At 42.1% G+C, this 18,214-nt stretch overlaps 1 protein-coding gene across 1 annotated transcript in view; it reads left to right on the forward strand.

Moving 5' to 3' along the window:
- Positions 1 to 317: 317 nt before the first annotated feature.
- Positions 318 to 18,214, forward strand: part of LOC122549191 (collagen alpha-1(XXI) chain-like) — a 173,905-nt gene continuing 156,008 nt past the window's right edge. Inside the window, exon 1 of the mRNA XM_043688582.1 lies at positions 318 to 589. The gene's annotated coding sequence lies outside the window, so the exon portion shown is untranslated. The remainder of the gene's footprint in view (positions 590 to 18,214) is intronic.

Here is an 18,214-nt window from a genome sequence, read left to right on the forward strand (position 1 = left end):
TGCAGGTTCTTTGGGCCTACTCCTATTTCTTGTTAGACACAAGGGAACACTGCACTGGCAACGAGTGCACCTTGCAGTGTGGGTTAAACAGCTGTTGTTGCAGATCTGCAGGGCACGCCTCCGAGCCTGAGGGGCGAGGGGGACGCGCACCAAGACTTGGACAGTGGCGCGGGCGTTAACCTGGGGCTTAGGGGAGCGCGCACTACAGTTGTCAGAACGCGTGCGGGTCTGAATGTCAGACCCCGGAGTGTGGATGGATGTAATAGACGGAGAAAGGGGTGGGACTGATAGAGAGGCTATGTGCATGCACAAGAGAGGGAAGTTATTGAGTGCTCAGAGGTTAACCTGACCACTGAGAGAGCAGGCACAAGTGGGCAGAAACACATCTAGAAATCAGATGTACAGAAGTGACGAAGGGAGAGCACTGTGACAGCGATGCAGAGTGAGCACGAATAAACTGGCCAGAAAGTTGCGATTGGGACACAAACTGTCGAAGTCATTACAGCGACGCAGTGACAGAGAGCAACAAGCAACTTCCCAGTGATCAGAGCTAGCATCCCAGACTCGGGAGTACGGAAATCTTTCAGCAGTGAGTATGTGACGCTCGAAACAGATGCTGTCCTTGCCTTAAATTGTTTTAGGATTAGTTTAAATTACGGTAGTAACAAAACCTAGACAATAAAATACCCATTGCTTTCTCTGTTTCCAGTAATCCTGGGCTATACCATTGATTAGAACGAGTAAATGCCATTCAACTTTTAATTAATATACTTTTGCTAACACAATATATTTCAGATTCTGTATTTTCTGACATCACTTTTGCTTCAAGTACAGTATTTTTTTGCCTTTCAGTAGTATGCCTGTACAAATACATTTCTGCCAACGTTTTCACATTTGTTCATCTGCTAGACGGAGTCAATCTCTTACCTGTTACATAAACAAAACCCCGAATTTGGATTGACACTTTTTAAAGTAGTGTTTTTTTAAAAAGTGCTACAGTTCGGGCAACGCGATTTTGTTAATGGATAGGTTTAGTTGCCATGTAGCACATTTACTCTTTCTGTGCCTGCATGCTGCTTAAGAATTTTCGTTTTCCGTGATATTTTGCGATCAGCGTAGCGCAAAATTGAAGAGCGTTGCTTTGGGGTTATTTTGTACGTAGACTTTTACTCTGGGTGTGCATTGAGGGGACGGGTTATTGCTTAGGATATGTTTGTGAAACACAGAGATGTGTGGTGACCTGAACTAAGTTTTTGAGTCAAGTTGTGGCATGCATAGATAAAGAGAATAGGGTATATGTGTGCATTGATTTTCAAAAGATTTCTCATAAGGTGCCACATGAAAGACTTGTTGCAAAAATTATGCACAAGTTTAACAGAACGTAACCCCGTTAGTGGGAAAGATAATAGGTAATTGGTGTGCTTCAGATGGCAGGATGCTGGATCCTAGGGACCAATGTTGAGACCTCATTGACTTTCCACTCTAAATGATTTTAGACCAACACAAGGGGAATTATTTCCAACCTTAATGATAATCAAGAAAATGTGAAGTATTTTGGAAGTAAAGAATGAAACATGTAGCTATAAGATTATTAATTAAATGTACAGTTAGAGAAATGTATCAATTGGATGTATATGCAATGAAAGCAAATAGATTCTGGATTTTGCATATTTCATGCAGAAGCTTCAAACTGAGTTTTTTGAAGAAGCAACAAAGAGGATTGATGAGGGCAGAGCAGTAGATGTGATCTATATGGACTTCAGTAAGGTGTGCGACAAGGTTCCCCATGGGAGACTGATTAGCAAGGTTAGATATCATGGAATACAGGGAGAACTAGCCATTTGGATACAGAACTGGCTCAAAGGTAGAAGACAGAGGGTGTGGTGGAAGGTTGTTTTTCAGACTGGAGGCCTGTGACCAGTGGCGTTCCACAAGGATCGGTGCTGGGTCCACTAATTTTCGTCATTTATATGAATGTCTTGGATGTGAGCATAAGAGGTATAGTTAGTAAGTTTGCAGGTGACCACAAAATTGGCAGTGTAGTGGACAGTGAAGAAGGTTACCTCAGATTACAATGGGATCTTGATCAGATGGGCCAATGGGCATTAATTCAGATAAATGCGAGGTGCTGCATTTTGGGAAAGCAAATCTTAGCAGGACTTATACACTTAATGGTAAGGTCCTAGGGACGAACATGGGTTCACGTCTTATCACGGCAGATGGTGACATTTGAGTTCATAAATACATCTGGTTAATTAAAATTCTGGATTAATAGGCATCATGAAACCATTGTTATAAACATCCATGGCTCACTAATGTCCTTTAGGGAAAGAACATCTGTCATCCTCAACTGGTTAGGTGAGACACACTGCAAATAGGCAAAGTCTTTTCTCTGGGGTGGGGAGTCCAGAACTAGAAGGCATAGGTTTAGGGTGAGAGGGGCAACTTTTTCACGCAGAGGGTGGTACGTGTATGGAATGAGCTGCCAGAGGATGTATTGGAGGCTGGTACAATTGCAACATTTAAGAGGCATTTGGATGGGTATATGAATAGGAAGGGTTTGGAGCGATATGGGCCGGGTGCTGGCAGGTGGGACTAGGTTGGGTTGGGATATCTGGTCGGCATGGACGGGTTGGACCAACGGGTCTGTTTCCATGCTGTACATCTCTATGACTCTATGACGCTAATCACTGTACCGATAATCCAGAACCGAGGCTAAAGCTCTGGGAACATGGGTTCACGTCTTATCACGGCAGATGGTGACATTTGAGTTCATAAATACATCTGGTTAATTAAAATTCTGGATTAATAGGCATCATGAAACCATTGTTATAAACATCCATGGCTCACTAATGTCCTTTAGGGAAAGAACATCTGTCATCCTCAACTGGTTAGGTGAGACACACTGCAAATAGGCAAAGTCTTTTCTCTGGGGTGGGGAGTCCAGAACTAGAAGGCATAGGTTTAGGGTGAGAGGGGAAAGATATAAAAGGGACCTAAGGGTCAACTTTATTCACGCAGAGGGTGATGCGTGTATGGAATGAGCTGCCAGAGGAAGTGGTGGAGGCTGGTACAATTGCAGCATTTAAAAGGCATCTGGATGGGTATATGAATAGGAAGGGTTTAGAGGGATATGGGCCAAGTGCTGGCAAATGGGACTAGATTAGGTTAGGATATTTAGTTGGCATGGACGAATTGGACCGAAGGGTCTATTTTCCGTTCTGTACAACTTTATGACTCTGTGAGTCTATCTAACTATATATATTCAGCTATATCTAACTGTTACATAGTATGAGGAGAGTAATGAAATTGAATGGGTCAATTGATACCAACCAAGACACTGGAAATGGCAATTACAAGAAACACTGAAGGTTCGGACACTCCAAAGATTATGGGCCTTGACAGCATTCTGGTGATAGTGCTAAAGACAAGTACTCTAGAATGAGCTGTTTCAGTACACCGACGACATTGACATCTACCCAGCAAGGCAGAAAATTAGATGTGTTGTTCACTAAAAAGCAGGATAAATCCAAATTGGCCAATTACTCCTCAATCTGTCTACACCTAAGCATCAGTAAAGTGATGGAAGGGATCGTGGACAGAACTTCAAGCAATACTTATTCAACAATAATTTCCTCACTGATGTGTAGTTTGGGTCCTGGCAGGGCCACACAATTCCGCACATTAAGGGGATGTACTGTTATAATGTCACTGGACCAGCAATGCCGAACGCCAAGCTAATGTTTTGGGAACATGGGTTTGAACTCTACCATGGTCGGTGAAATTTGAATTCAATGTCTGGAATTAAAAGCTAGCCTAATGGTGACCATCAGACCACCATCAGCTGTTGTAAAACCTGATCTGTTTCACTAAGATCCTCTAGGGAAGAAAATGTGCCATTTTTGCCTAGTCTGGCCTACATGTGACTCTAGACCTTCAATGTGGTCAGCTCTTAACTGCCATCTCGGCAATTAGGGATGGTCAATGAGCACTAGCCTAGTCAATGATGCCCAAATCCCATGAATGAATAAAAATATAGCTTTGGTCCAACCATGGTGGAAAGAGGTGAACTCAAGGGAAAGTAAGGATCACCGCCATTGACATTTTACCAAATGTGATATCATGAAGCCTCCCAAACTAGAAGCAATGGATTTCAGGGGAAGGAGTCATTCCTTGTACAGAGGAAGATGGCTGCAGTTATTGGAGGTCAGTAGTTCCTCAGGACAATGTCTAAGACCCAACTATTTTCAGCTGTTTCATCAATGACTGAACCTCCATCATAAGGTCAGACTCAGTGAACAATGTTTAGTACTATTCATAACTCCACAGATATGGAAACAGTCAACGTTCACATGTAGCAATTCAGGACAATTGTCAAGCCTGGGCTGAAGTGGCAAGTAACATTTATGCTTCATAGGTTCTGGGCAATGACCATCTCAAATGTGAAGTCTGCATTTTTTCCCACAGATGCTATTAGACCTGATGAGTTTCACTAGTAATTTCTGTTTTTGTTTCATCACTTAACACTGATTCTCTCACTATTAGCATCCTGGGGGTTACTATTGACAGAAACCATGGCTACAGGAGCAGAACAAAAACTAGGAATCATTTCAGTGTGTCCCATCTGCAAAGCATTGCATCAAGGGACCTTCATTAGCATCCTCCAAACCATGACATCTATCACCTAAATGGCAAGGGTGGCAGGTGTATAGAAGCACCATCGCCTGCATATTCTCCACCAAGCCACTGCAATCCCAACTTGGTAATATCTGAACATTGTTCATTGTTACTGAGTCAAGATCCTGGAACCCTCTCCTTAACAGCAATGTGGATATTCATACACTCCAAGGACCAATTAAGGACAAAAGGGTAACTAGGGAGAGAATAGCACCCCTCAAAGATCAGCAAGGTGGCCTTTGTGTGGAGCAGCAGAAAATGGGGAGATACTAAATGAGTATTTTGCATCAGTATTTACTGTGGAAAGGGCATGGAAGATATAGAATGTAGTGAAATACATGGTAACATCTTGAAAAATGTACATGTTACACATGAGGAAGTGCTGAATGTCTTGAAACACATAAAAGTGAATAAATCCCCAGGACCTGATCAGGTGTACCCTAGAACTCTGTCGGAAGCTAGGGAAGTGATTGCTGGGCCTCTTGCTGAGATAGCTATATCATTGATAGTCACAGGTGAGGTGCCGGAAGACTGAAGGTTGGCTAACGTGGTGCCACTGTTTAAGAAAGGTGGTGAGGACAAGCCAGGGAACTATAAACCAGTGAGATCGACATCGGTGGTAGGCATGTTGTTGGAGGGAATCCTGAGGGACAGGATGTACATGTATTTGGAAAGGCAAGGACTGATTAAGGACAGTCAACATGGCTTTGTGCATGGGAAATCATATCTCACAACCTTGATTGAGTTTTTGAAGAAGTAACAAAGAGGATTGATGAGGACAGAGTGTTAGATGTGATCTATATGGACTTCAGTAAGGTGTTCTACAAGGTTCCCCATGGGAGACTGGTGAGCAAGGTTAGATCTCACGGAATACAGGGATTAGTAAGTTTGCAGATGACACCAAAATTGGAGGTGTAGTGGACAGTGAAGAATGTTACCTCAGATTATAATGGGATCTTGGTCAGATGGGCCAATGGGCTGAGGAGTGGCAGATGGAGTTTAATTCGGATAAATGTGAGGTGCTGAATTTTAGGGAAGCAAATCTTAGCAGGACATATACACTTAATGGTAAGGTCCTAGGGGGTGTTACTGAACAAAGAGACCTTGGAGTGCAGGTTCATAGCTCCTTGAAAGTGGAGTCGCAGGTAAATAGGATAGTGAAGAAGATGTTTGGTATGCTTTCCTTTATTGGTTAAGAGTATTGAGTACAGGAGTGGGGAGGTTATGTTGCGGCTGTACAGGACATTGGTTCGAGCACTGTTGGAATATTGTGCGCAATTCTGGACTCCTTCCTATTGGAAAGATGTTGTGAAACTTGAAAGTGTTCAGAAAAAATTTACAAGGATGTTGCCATGGTTGGAGGATTTGAGCTATAGGGAGAGGCTGAACAGGCTGGGACTGTTTTCCCTGGAGCATCAGAGGCTGAGGTGTGACCATATAGAGGTTTACAAAATTATGAAGGGCATGGATAGGATATATAGATAAAATCTTTTCCCTGGGGTGGGTGAGTCCAGAACTAGAGGGCATAGGTTTAGGGTGAGAGGGGAAAGATATAAAACAGACCTAAGGGGCAACATTTTCATGCAGAGGGTGGTATGTGTATAGAATGAGCTTGCAGAGGAAGTGGTGGAAGCTAGTATAATTGCAACATTTAAAAGGCAATTTATGGGTATATGAATAGGAAGGGTTTGGAGGGATATGGGCCGGGTGCTAGCAGGTGGGACTAGATTGGGTTGGGATGTCTGGACGGCATGGGCGGACTGGACTGAAGGGTCTGTTTCCGTGCTGTACATCTCTATGACTCTAATGGCTCTAGAAGGCAACTCACTATCAGCATCTCTGGGGCAATAAGGATGACAATAAATGCCAGCCTAGGAGTCATGATTAGATCTAAAACTGATGTTGGTTTTGTTCAAGACATTATCTGGACCAGTACTGGAGTCTGGAATGTAGTTCAGTACCCCTTTCCAAGAATAATGTTAGAGTTATGGCAAGGGAATGAAGTGGGAAGAACAGATGAAAAATATCTGCTCCACTTTTTCTGAGAGAAGTGAAGGCTAAGTGGAAGTTGGTTGTTTTTGAAATTGTGGAATGTTCCTTTGCGATGTAAGTAATAAAATACTTTTTCCACCGATGGACAGGTGGCAACAAAGCAAACGTCGAGTGACAACTATTGTGAAAAGAATAAAGGGAGAGATGAGGGAATATTCTCTTCAGGAGGGGTTGTTGATGTGCAGAATGCTTCATCATATAGGAAGACTATGTCATCTTTTCAAAGAAAACTGGGTAAATTGAGTATGAAGACAATATAAGGATATAAGAAGATAGGATTGGACTCAATAGACAATAGGTGCAGGAGTCGGCCATTCGGTCCCTCGAGCCAGCACCACCATTCATTATGATCATGGCTGATCATCCACAATCAGTATCCTGTTCCTGCCTTATCCCCGTAATCCTTGATTTCACTATCTCTAACAGCTCTATCCATCTCTTTCTTGAGAGTATCCAGAGACTTGGTGTCCACTGCCTTCTGGGGCAGAACATTCCATATATCCACTACTCACTGGGTGAAGACATTTTTCCTCAACTCTGTTCTAAATGGCCTACCCCTTATTTTTAAACTGTGTCCTCTGGTTTTGGACTCACCCATCAGCTGAAACATGCTTCCTGACTCCAGAGTGTCAATCCATTAATAATCTTATACGTCTCAATCAGATCCCCTCTCATCCTTCTAAACTCAAATATATACAAGCCCAGTCACTCCAATCTTTCAACATAAGATAGTCCCACCACTCTGAGAATTGACCTCGTGAACCTACGCTGCACTCCCTCAATAGCCAGAATGTCCTTCCTCAAATTTGGAGACCAAAACTGCACACAATACTCTCGGTATGGTCTCACCAGGGCTCTGTACAGCTGCAGAAGGACCCCTTTGCTCCTATACTCAATTACTCTTGTTATGAAGGGTAGCATGTTAGTAGCTTTCTTCACTGCCTGCTGAACCTGCATGCTTGCTTTCATTGACTGATGTACAAGAACACCTAGATCTCATTGAACTTCCTCTTTACCTAACTTGACTCCATTTAGATAGTAATCTGCCTTCCTGTTCTTGCCACCAAAGTGGATAACCACACATGTATCCACATTAAACTGCATCTGCCATGCATCCGTCCACTCACCTGGCCTGTCCAAATCACCCTGTATTCTCATAACATCCTCCTCACATTTCACCCTGCCACCCAGCTTTGTGTCATCAGCAAATTTGCTAATATTACTTTTAATACCTTCATCTATATCATTGATGTATATTGTAAACAGCTACAGTCCCAACACCGAACCCACTGGTCACCACCTGCCATTCTGAATGGGACCCGTTTTTCACTACTCTTTGCTTCCTGTCAGCCAGCCAATTTTCAGTCCAAGTCAGTACCTTGCCCCAATACCATGTGCCCTAATTTTGCTCACTAAGCTCCTATGTGGGTCCTTATCAAAGGCTTTCTGAAAGTTCAGATACACTACATCCACTGGCTGTCCCTTGTCCATCTTCATAGTAACATCCTCAAAAAATTCCAGGTTCGTCAAGCACAATTTCCCTTTCATAAATCCATGCTGACTCTGACCTATCCTGTTATTGCTATCCACATGAGTCGTAATTTCATCTTTTATAATTGACTCCAGCATCTGTCCCACCACTGACATCAGGCTTACACAACTATAATTCCCTGTTTTCTTTCTCCCTCCTTTCTTGAAATGTGGGACAACATTAGCCACCCTCCAATCCGCAGGAACTAGTCCAGAATCAATAGAACATTGAAAAATGATTACCAATGCATCCACGATTTCGAGAGCCACCTCCTTAAGACTCAATGGAGTACAGTTTAGTCCAGACCAGGGGAGAACCTTACATCAGATCTGAGATCACATCTACATTGTCTTTGCCAACACAGACAGTCCACAGGTTTCAAGCCCCTAACTTCAACCGTCGTGTACGTTCTCAGGGTTGGATTGGGTGATGTCGATCTGCCGAGTGCTAGGGGCATTGGTTCCAAGAAAATATTCCTCCTTCTCATCCTGGCTTCTTAGAAAGATTCCTGCTCTCCTCGACCCTGCCTCTAACACCCTGCGAAATTTGGCAGTGAACTTACACCCAGAAAGATCCACAAGCAGCATTTTAAAACCATATCATCAGTTTTTCATGTTGCTGGATGAGGGATAAATACTGTTGTTTGAATCATGCGAAGGGATCATTAATATTCACCTGAGAAGGTAGGTGGGGCTTTGGTTTAACATCTGATCTGACCCCACCTCTGACAGTACAAACTCCAGTACTGCACTGGAGTGTCAACCTAAATTTTACTACTCAGGTCAGTGGAGTGGGACTTAAACCCTCAACCTTCTGATTCAGCTATGAAATTGTTATCATGATTGACAAGATCATAGTACAGGCAAGTGCACGAAGTGCTGTAATTTCTAAAATTCATTTGCCCACTTATCATCTGCAAAACAATTGTTTTTGCATTAATTTAACATAAACTATTGCCACAAACATTGATTGTATTCAGTACTTATTTTAGTATAAGGGCATATGTATACTATGTGTTAATGTTTAAAAAAGGATGAATGGAAGGTCGCGTTTTTTGATCCTGTCAATCTGCTCCCATTGGTAAACGTTGCTAGGTTGTTGAATTGCTGTCCAACCTTTTTCTTTCAACGTCTGGTGTCTATGTGCCAAAATCAGCTTACTAGTTGCAATGTGACTGTTTTGCCCTGAAGAGAATTAGGGTTCTTTGTTTCTTAAAACCTCAATGAAAATAACCAGTTGCTTGGAACTTTGAAATGAAAGCTGCATGGAATCTTTTTCAGTCTTTTGTTCATCGGTCTTAACCAGCTGTTGAATGTTATTTCTTTTTTTTAAGAATCCATGTTAAATAATTAAGCAAGCAATGTTTAGTGGTACAAGACTACCATTTCTACAGCCCATACATGAGGAAAGAATGGATGGAACATCATAGCTTGTTTGGCCTCCAAAACAGCTGCTGTACCATGTCACCAGCTTAAACTCTATCCAAGAGCACAAATACAATAAAATTGCTAATATATTGATTATTGCATGAATTCCAGATACAATGTGGGGGATAGTGCCTGAAAAAGAAACACACATGTAATTTGCAATAGAAAGTGTGTGTGGAAAATTTGAAAAAGAATAAGTTAAAACTGGGCCCTATCAGACAATATTGCAATTTTGACCAAAACACAAGGTCTGAGGATTGTTAGAAATGTGGCAGGTGGTTGATGAACTACAGTTTGATACATTTTCTATTTCTTTTCAGAACTTGACTATTGCTCAATACAACGTAATATGACTTAGTCTGGACACAAAAAAAGTAGTACTTATCCAGGAATTTTTGTTTTTTGTGTAAAAATATTGAACTCCATTGCTTTATCCGGGTTCGGGTTGGGGTGACTGCATGTTTGTGATCAGGCTTTTAAAGCATTTCACCTGTGGTTGGGTGGCGAGAATGTGAAAGGAAAGAATGGTTCGGATCTGTTTTCCAAACATGAGAGCTGCCAGTGAGGGTAAGTGATTGTCTAGAGATTAATCATGGATTTTACATTGTGATCAATGCCTTCTGTGAGACTATTCAACTGAGTGTAGTGAGGAGAATAGGTAAAATGTTGAACCCTCCCATTTTTGGCACATGATTTGGAAGGATGCACTAGTGAACTGATAGACACAATTTGTTGAGGTATTTTGAACATGCTGAGGTATTTTGAACATGCTGAAGATGATGATCAATGTACCATCAACAGTTGCACTAGTGGTATCTTTGGTTTTTCATACAAAATGGTGAAGTGGTCACCATAATGTAATCGTGTCCTTGAAAATGTAAATTATTAGTCTTGTGTGACTAATGTATATGGGACCAGTTTTTCAGTCTGGAATCTTTGATGTTGCAGTTGATGAGTTTATTAATCTGTTGGATCATAAGGAGAAATCTTCTAGATTATTAGGGTTGTTGGAATTAACATGTTTTGCACAACTCAGTTAGTTGATTGATGTCTTTGTTAATACTGGGCCAATACATAGACTCATGCAACAATTTCATTGTCTTTTTCCTATATCTATGTGGCCTATATGTGTATGGTCTAACATGTCTTGAGGTAGAGCTTGCAGAATTACAACGTGTTTGCCTTTGGATATCACAGTCTTAGAGACTCTTAGTTGATCTCTGAATGAATAAAACAAATATACGAGCCTTGGAACTTGTTGGTTGGGTTCAGGCTACCCACTAATGGTGATCTACTTGAACTGTTGCAGCTGGTCATCATCCCATGTACTTTATTAAATCTGGTCCATCTGTTTTGTGACCAGGGGGATTGATATTACATCCTAGAATCTGTGGTGTTGCAATTGATAGGTTTGTTAACCTGTTGCATCATAATAATATGTAGATCCTTGCATATTAGAAGACCAATAATGGCTAATGTCAATTCATGGATCTGTTATAAGCATTTAGCTTACCTAATGCCGCATGCTGAGTACATCCTGTATAAGATGCACAAACAGTTGAATTTGCATTCGCGTCAATGTCGATTTTGGTATATTGTGCATTTTATCCATTCCTTTTGGAGTATATCACTTGCTTAGACGTAAAGGCTTCAGCTATACTGAAGCTATCCATGTGATGTGTCAAGTTTACCACTGTACTCTGATGGGTATCTGAAAGCTGTAATATTGCAGTAGCCTCTTGGACTTCATTAAAATGCTTGCATGCCATGATGGAACTTTGGAATCTTCTTTGGCATTGTTCATGGTTGGTTTTCTAAACATGCTCCTGTGGAGCCTTGTGTTATATTTTGGGTGCCTGTCAGTAATTGAACATCTAATTCCAAAGTGCTATTATACAACATAGCTTTGTAAATGTCTCAAGATTCCAGACACTGGCTTGGAGGATGGAACAAGCCGCATTCAGTGTAAGATTTGGATCTTTTGATGTAGTTCCAGAGTTAAGCACTTGTACACAATGCTGGCCTGCTACAATAGATTATAACGTGCTTCTTTCTTTTCCAGGTGATTCAATAATCCATTGCTTAGGTTTGTCCAGAAGTGATTTTCAGGAATGTATAATAGTGGTGGATGCACTGACCAGTCCCGTAAACATTTCAGCTAAGTTTGCTGAAATCACTTTCCACAACTTTACATTGATATCTGCGTATACATTAGTCAATCATTTCAGCTGGCTGTTTGGTTGTATGATATGAACTCAAGTTTGTGAATCCTGAAATTGACTCCACTTTTAAGTTGATTTTCTAAAACCAGAAAGTAATTGTCAAGATCCTTTCAGGTAGCATCAGAAATTCATTAAGTTTTGAATCTTCTTAGCCCTTCAGACCCAGAGTGAGACGGTTTACTGCATTTTGTTCTTTGTCAATTAACTGCTAATCCTTAAAGTAAAGGTTGATATTTAAAACAAAGGAATAATCGAAGTTCTGACAGAATGTCAAAGGTGTGGTCATCCATAATGAAGTGTTTCCCTTCCATTTCTCTTTGCAGGTCCTTGCTTTCCTTTTCCAAGTAGAGTGCAGTGCGCTGTGTGGTGATTTCCTTTTATTGGCCTGGCTTGTTTTCCTTTCACTTTTCCTATTATGCTTCTTTTATCTTTTGTTTTTCCCCGTCGCTACATTTTAAAAGCTACAATCTGAGCCTCTGCACAATGTTGGCATCAAAGTGGAAATCGTGAGTAAGTCACATGTTGCCTTTTTGGAACTTTTGCATCTTTTTTTTTAAGAATCAAATCATGGGACTAACATCTTAGAGTGCAGGACTCAACCAACAAGAGGTGTACTTTTTTCCAAAATTCTGCTTGTGTTCTGTGAATGCTAATGAAGAGGAGTCACCCTGTGCTATGTTAGGGATCTTGGTGGTCCAGAGAAAAGTCTATTTGGGAATTTATTGGTAAAAGGGAGCACTAAAGAATCAGACCATTGGAGAGATTGGAAAAGCCTGATCTTCAGTAAAGGCAAGGTATTTACAATTGCAGGTGCTGAGAACAAGGTTGCTGTACTCCAACTCGATTGTTTTTCTTAATTCCACTCCTGAACTCAGACAAATTGATGGATCATGGGATCATACAATACAGAAGAGGCTCTTCAACTTATCTTAGTCATAGAGTCATAGAGTCACAGCACGGAAACAGACCCTTCGTCCAACGTGTCCATGCCGACCAGATATCCCAACCTAATCTAGTCCAACCTGCCAGCACCCAGCCAATATCCCTCCAAAGCCTACCTATTCATATACCCATCCAAATGCCTCTTGAATGTTGCAATTGTACCAGTCTCCACTACTTCCGCTGGCAGCTCATTCCATACACGTACCACCCTCTGCGTGAAAAAGTTGCCCCTTAGGTCTCTTTTATATCTTTCTCCTCTAGTTCTGGACTCCCCACCCCAAGGAAAAGACTTTGTCTATTTATCCTTTCCATGCCCCTCATGATTTTATGAACCTCTGTAAGGTCACCCCTCAGCCTCCGATGCTCCAGGGAAAAAAGCCCCAGCCCGTTCAGCCTCTCCCTATAGCTCAAATCCTCCAACCCTGGCAACATACTTGTAAATCTTTTCTGAATCCTTTCAAGTTTCACAACATCTTTCCGATAGGAAGGAGACCAGAATTGCATGCAGTATTCCAACAGTGGCCTAAACAATGTCCTGTACAGCTGCAACATGACCTCCCAACTCCTGTACTCAATACTCTGACCAATAAAGGAAAGCATACCAAACACTTTCTTCACTATCATATCTACCTGCAACTCTACTTTCAAGGAACTATGAACCTGCACTCCAAGGTGTTTTTGTTCAGTAAGACTCCCTAGGACCTTACCGTTAAGTGTATAAGTCCTGCTAAGATTTACTTGCCCAAAATGCAACACCTCGCATTTATCTAAACTAAGCTCCGTCTGCCACTCCTCAGCCCATTGGCCCATCTGATCAAGATCCCATTGTAATCTGAGGTAACCTTCTTAGCTGTCCACTACACTGCCAATTTTGGGATCACCTGCAAACTTACTAACTATACCTCTTATACTCACATCCAAGACATTCATATAAATGACGGAAAGTAGTGGACCCAGCACCGATCCTTGTGGAACGCCACTGGTCACAGGCCTCCAGTCTGAAAAACAACCTTCCACCACACCCTGTGTCTTCTACCTTTGAGCCAGTTTTGTATCCAAATGGCTAGTTCTCCCTGTATTCCATGAGATCTAACCTTACGAATCAGTCTCGCATGGGGAACCTTGTCGAACGCCATACTGAAGTCCGTATAGATCATATCTACCACACTGTCCTCATCAATCCTCATTGTTACTTCTTCAAAAAACTCAATCAAGTTTGTGAGACATGATTTCCCACGCACAAAGTCATGTTGACTATCCCTAATCAGTCCTTACCTTTCCAAATGCATGCACATCCTGTCCCCCAGGATTCCCTCCAATGTCAGGCTCACTGGTCTGTAATTCTCTGGCTTTTCCTTACCACCTTTCTTAAATAGTGGCACCACATTAGCCAACCTCCAGTCTTCTGGCACCTCACCTGTGACTATCGATGATGCAAATATCTCAGCAAGGGGCCCAGCAATCACCTCCCTAGCTTCCCACAGAGTTCTAGTGTACACCTGATCAGGTCCTGGGGCTTTATCCACTTTTATGTGTTTCAATAGACAATAGACAATAGGTGCAGGAGTAGGCCATTCGGCCCTTCGGCCCTTCAAGCCATCAGCACCATTTGTTATGATCGTGGCTGACCATCCACAATCAGTATCCTGTTCCTGTCTTATTCCCATTACCCTTGATTCCACTATCTTTAAGAGCTCTATCCATCTCTTTCTTAAAAGTATCCAGAGACTTGGCCTCCACAGCCTTCTGGGGCAGAGCATTCCATATACCCACCACTCTCTGGGTGAAGACGTTTCTCTTCAACTCTGTTCTAAATGGCCTACCCCTTATTTCTAAACTGTGTCCTCTGGTTCTGGACTCACCCATCAGTGAAAACATGTTTCCTGTCTCCAGAGTGTTCAATCTTTTAATAATCTTATACGTCTCAATCAGATCTCCTCTCATCCTTCTAAACTCAAGTATATACAAGCCCAGTCACTCTAATCTTTCAAGATATGATAGTCCCGCCATTCCGGGAATTGACCTTGTGAACTTACGCTGCACTCCCTCAATAGCCAGAATGTCCTTCCTCAAATTTGGAGACCAAAACTGCACACAATACTCTAGTTGTGGTCTCACCAGGGCTCTGTACAGCTGCAGAAGGACCTCTTTGCTCTTATATTCAATTTCTCTTGCTATAACGCCAGCATGGCATTAGCTTTCCTTACTGCCTGCTGTACCTGCATGCTTGCTTTCATTGACTGATGTACAAGGACACCTAGATCACGTTGAACTTCCTCTTTATCTAACTTGACTCCATTTAGATAGTAATCTGCCTTCCTGTTCTTGCCACCAAAGTAGATGACCACACATTTATCCACATTAAACATGCATCCGTCCACTCACCTGGCCTGTCCAAGTCACCCTGTATTCTCATAACATCCTCCTCACATTTCACTCTGCCACCCAGCTTTGTGTCATCAGCAAATTTGCTAATATTACTTTTAATACCTTCATCTATATCATTGATGTAAGTGTAAACAGCTGCAGTCCCAACACCGAACTTTGTGGTACCCTACTGGTCACCGCCTGCCATTCTGAAAGGGACCCGTTTATCACTACTCTGCTTCCTGTCAGTCAGCCAATTTTCAATCCAAGTCAGTACCTTGCCCCGAATACCCTGTGCCCTAATTTTGCTCACTAATCTCCTATGTGGGACTTTATCAAAAGCTTTCTGAAAGTCCACGTACAGTGCATCCACTGGCTTTCCCTTGTCCATCTTCATAGTTACATCCTCAAAAAATTCTAGAAGATTAGTCAAGCACGATTTCCCCTTCATAAAACCATGCTGATTCTGGCCTATCCTCTTACTGCTATCTAAATGAGTCGTAATTTCATCTTTTATAATTGATTCCAGCATCTTTCCCACCACTGACATCAGGCTAACCGGTCTATAATTCCCTGTTTTCTCTCTCCCTCCCTTCTTGAAATGTGTGACAACATTTGACACTCTGCAATCCACTGGAACTGATCCTGAATCTATAGAACATTGGAAAATGATTGCCAATGTGTCTATGATTTCTAGAGCCCCCTCTTTAAGTACTCTGGGATGCAGATCATCAGGTCTTATCAGCCTTCAGACCTAACAGTCTCTCCAACACCATTTCCTGGCAAATATAAATTCCCTTCAGTTCATTCATTACCCTAGATCCTTCAGCAACAGTTATATCTGGGAGATTGCTTCTGTCTTCCCCAGTGAGGACAGTCCCAAAGTACCTATTCAACTCTTCTGCCATTTCCTTGTTCCCCATAACAAATTCACCAGTTTCTGTCTTCAAGGGCCCAATTTTAGTCTTAACCATTTTTTTTCTTTTCACATACCTAAAAAGGCTTTACTATCCTCCTTTAGGTTTTTGGCCAGTTTGCCTTCGTATGTCATTTTTTTTTCCACGTAATGCCTTTTTAGTTATCCTCTGTTGCTCTTTAAAAGTTTCCCAGTCGAGGTAGGTGGAGGTGAGTTCGGTGGGGTGGTTAAAAAGACATTTAGCATGCTTGCCTTCGTTGCTCAGTCCTTTGAGTATAAGAGTTGGAAGTCATGTTGAGGTTGTACAGGACATTAGTGAGGCCTCTTCTGGAATACTCTGTCCAATTCTGGTTGCTCAATTGTAGGAAGGATATTATTAAGGTGGAGAGGGTTCAGAAGGGATTTGTCGGGATGTTGCTGGGTTTTGAAGGATTGAGTTAGAAAGAAAGGCTGGATAGGCTGGGACTTTTTTCACTGGAGTGTAGGAAGTTGAGAGGTGATCTTCTCAGGCTCATAAAATCATGAGGGCTAGAGATAGGGTTAATGGTCAGTGTCTTTTCCATAGAATGGGGATTTCAAGACTAGGGGACACATTTTTAAGGTGAGAGGAGAGAGATTTAAAAAAGACATGGGGCTTTTTTTTACATAGAGTGTGGTTTGTGTGTGGTATGAACTTCCTGAAGAAGTGGTGGATACAGGCACAGTTACAATGTTTAAAAGACACTTAGATAAGGACATGAATAGGAAAGGTTTACAGGGATATGTGTCAGGAGCAGGCAGGTGGGACGAGTTTAGTTTGGAATTGTGGTTGTCATGGATGGGTTGGACCAAAGGGTTTGTTTCCATGCTGTGTGACTACATGACCCTATAACGTGGTACCTTTATTTTGGAACATCACAGTAACTTTCTTCAAGGTACGATTCTGTCTGTCCAAAATCTATGTGATAATACAACAGTTGAAGTACCCTTTGCAGTGGCAGTGCAAACCAGTCCTTAATACTTAATACCTCATGGAGTGAATTAACTTGGTTGAAGACTGGCAGCTCTGCTGCTGGGGGCCTCAGCAAGAGACTAGAATGTATTATTGATTCAGGAGTTTTGGTTGAAGATTGTTGCAAATGCTTCAGCCTTGTCTTTTTCACTAATTTGCAGTGCTCCCCCACCATTGAGGAGAGGGGCATTTGTTGAGCTTACCCCTCTTGTCGTTTGTTCAGTTATCCATCAGGGTTCATGCCTAGTGCTTTGATCTGATCCATTGGTTCTGGGATTACTTAGCCCTGGCCATCTGCTTAGTTGGGGTGAGCTGCCAGTGTTGGTCATACCTCCATGAGCTGATCAGGTTTCATGATGGGGTCCAAAACTAGCCCTCTGACTCACTGGAATAATTCATACAAGTTAGTATCTCAGAGAAGAGATTTATTTGAATGTTTTGAATAAATTCCAGATGATCAATACTGGCCCAGTCTGAAGGCAATATCTACAGGGAATGTGACTTTCTGCTTTGGTTGTGACTTTTTTCAGAGGCGTTTATATTATTGCTTACAATGCCAAAGGAAGCAATGGCTGCCGGAGCTGTAATGCGTCAGGTGGCTGGAAAATCCCTTTGATTAATCATCATACCACTAAGCATGCCTGGATATTAAAGTACCAGTTTAATAACACATATAACTTTAATGGGATTAAATCATTGTCTGTTAATGAAATATCTTTCCACTGCTACTAAGCACGGTGGCTAAGTGGTTAGCACTGCTCCCTCACAGCGCCAAGGACACAGGTTCAGTTCCACCTTCAGGTACTTCTGTGTGGCAGTTGCATGTTTCTTCCAGGTGCTCCAGTTTCCTCCCACAATCCAAAGATATGCAGGTTAGTTGAATTGGTCATGCTAAATTGCCCCATAGTGTTCAGGCATGTGTAGGTTAGGTGCATTAGCCATGGGAACTGCAAGGTTATAGGGACAGGGTAGGGAAATGGGTCTGGGTGGGATAGTCTTTGGAGGGTCAGTTAGGCTGAATGGCCTATTCCCATGCTGTAGGGATTCTATTCAATCAATTAATTGATTAATACCCCTGAAATGATATTC

Source organism: Chiloscyllium plagiosum, chromosome 4 (assembly GCF_004010195.1).
Source record: "Chiloscyllium plagiosum isolate BGI_BamShark_2017 chromosome 4, ASM401019v2, whole genome shotgun sequence".
Classification (NCBI taxonomy): Eukaryota; Metazoa; Chordata; class Chondrichthyes; order Orectolobiformes; family Hemiscylliidae; genus Chiloscyllium; species Chiloscyllium plagiosum.